Source organism: Sprattus sprattus (assembly GCF_963457725.1).
Source record: "Sprattus sprattus genome assembly, chromosome: 7".
In the NCBI taxonomy this organism is placed as follows: domain Eukaryota; kingdom Metazoa; phylum Chordata; class Actinopteri; order Clupeiformes; family Clupeidae; genus Sprattus; species Sprattus sprattus.
In genome coordinates, this window is record NC_137926.1 from 1,066,120 (window position 1) to 1,068,619 (window position 2,500).

Below are 2,500 nucleotides of genomic sequence, written 5' to 3' on the forward strand. Positions count from 1 at the left end.
ACACACACACACACACACCTTTTCCCTTCCAATATTTTCAACATTGTGTTCAATCTTGTGTTTGTCTGGGTTTATAATAAGAAAGCTAGAGCTAGTTATGCTAGAGTCATTCATTATACAGGTCAAATAGGTATGTACGTACATCATAGTACAACACAGGTATGGCATCATAGTACACCACAGGTATGACATCATAGTACACCACAAGTATGACATCATAGTACACCACAGGTATGACATCATAGTGCACCACAGGTATGGCATCATAGTACACCACAGGTATGACATCATAGTACACCACAGGTACGACACCATAGTACACCACAGGTATGTAGATCATTGTACACCACAGGTACACCTGGGGTATGACATCATAGTACACCTGGGGTATGACACCATAGTACACCACAGGTATGTAGATCATTGTACACCACAGGTACACCTGGGGTATGACATCATAGTACACCTGGGGTATGACATCATAGTACACCACGGGTATGTACATCATTGTACACCACAGGTACACCTGGGGTATGACATCATAGTACACCACAGGTATGACATCATAGTACCTGCTGATACAGCTTCCTTATCAGGCACGCAGGGGCATTGGAATCTAAAGATCTACTCTACCCTGTGCAGCACCTAATAAGACACTGGAGCTGTGTGAGCGGAAGGGTCTGGTCTGAAGGGTACCCCTGAGAAAGTTTCATATCAAGTCCATTTAAAGCACTTCAGAGCTCTGAGGTGAAGCCTTTTTCACGTATAAATGGCTCCGTTGGCAAGACTTCCCTTCTCATGAGAACCAATGCATGGTCACACGCAGCGCTGTTCCCAGAGGTCTATATTTACCACACCGCGCCGGAGCTGCTTTTAGAAAGACACTCATCCGGACGCAGGAAATTAATGACCGGGAATGATGATCCAGTTTGACAGTCACACAGGGTACTTGTAGTCAGTATTGCCCCAGAATGACAGACACACAGGGTACATGTAGTCAGTATTGCCCCAGAGTAACTCACACAGGGTACATGTAGTCAGTATTGCCCCAGAATGACAGACATACAGGGTACATGCAGTCAGTATTGCCCCAGAATGACAGACACACAGGATACATGCAGTCAGTACTGCCCCAGAATGACAGTCACACAGGGTACTTGTAGTCAGTATTGCCCCAGAATGACAGACACACAGGGTACATGTAGTCAGTATTGCCCCAGAATGACAGACATACAGGGTACATGCAGTCAGTATTGCCCCAGAATGACAGACACACAGGGTACATGTAGTCAGTATTGCCCCAGAATGACAGACACACAGGGTACATGTAGTCAGTATTGCCCCAGAATGACAGACATACAGGGTACATGCAGTCAGTATTGCCCCAGAATGACAGACACACAGGGTACATGCAGTCAGTACTGCCCCAGAATGACAGTCACACAGGGTACTTGTAGTCAGTATTGCCCCATAATGACAGACACACAGGGTACATGTAGTCAGTATTGCCCCAGAATGACAGACATACAGGGTACATGTAGTCAGTATTGCCCCAGAATGACAGACATACAGGGTACATGTAGTCAGTATTGCCCCAGAATGTCAGACACACAGGGTACTTGTAGTCAGTATTGCCCCAGAATGACAGACATACAGGGTACATGTAGTCAGTATTGCCCCAGTATGACATACTATATATGACACCCGTGGGAATATCCCTTACCTACCCCACTCGCACGAGTACTTTATTGCTTTTATAAAACAATTCTATAGTCAACCAATCTTAACATTTCAACACAAAGTTATTGATTAAAAAAGGTTTATTTCGCCATTGTTTCTCCGCAACAAAAAAATTGTTCCATTGTCAACGTCTTGGTTTGGAATTATAAGAACTTTGAATTAACGGTTATCATCAATGCGCTATAGAATGTTTCATCACAGAGTGATTTATTATTAGCTGTGAAAAGACCCTGTTGGGTTGTTCTGGGATAATCCAACGAATGGAACGTCTCTCGTCCAATCAGAAACAGCTAAATAACGCAATAGAAGCCAATTGTTTTATAATGGGAGTCATTGTTAATGATATGGAATATTGAGAGTCATTGTTAATGATAATATATAATATTATTACACGGCTCTTCTTAATGCTGTAGAATGCTCCATTCACTTGAATGGGGCTTCCCAACGTTCTGCGGTCAACTATTTTCCGATAACTGACCGTTGCTATGCACTTAATGACCGCTGTCAAGGAAAGTGGCCTTTTTGCCTCTGATTCACATCTTTCGTAGACTCCGCAAGTAGTACGGTAACTTATCAAGGGAGTTTCAGCGGACGGTTGAGCAGTGTTCTAAAGAATGTTCAACTGTCTTTGAAGTTCAACGTCTTTGGCGAACTATTTCTCTGCTTTTTAACACTACGTATAGTAACAAAAACAAATACATTGTAAAAAGACACACTGTGTTAAGTTATTTTTTTTAGTTTTAGCCGTATAATAAGCGGG

At 42.9% G+C, this 2,500-nt stretch overlaps 1 protein-coding gene across 1 annotated transcript in view; it reads right to left on the reverse strand.

The window, feature by feature from the left end:
- The window catches only part of musk (muscle, skeletal, receptor tyrosine kinase), a 32,834-nt gene that overhangs the window by 18,625 nt on the left and 11,709 nt on the right, over nt 1-2,500 (reverse strand). The window lies entirely within an intron of this gene.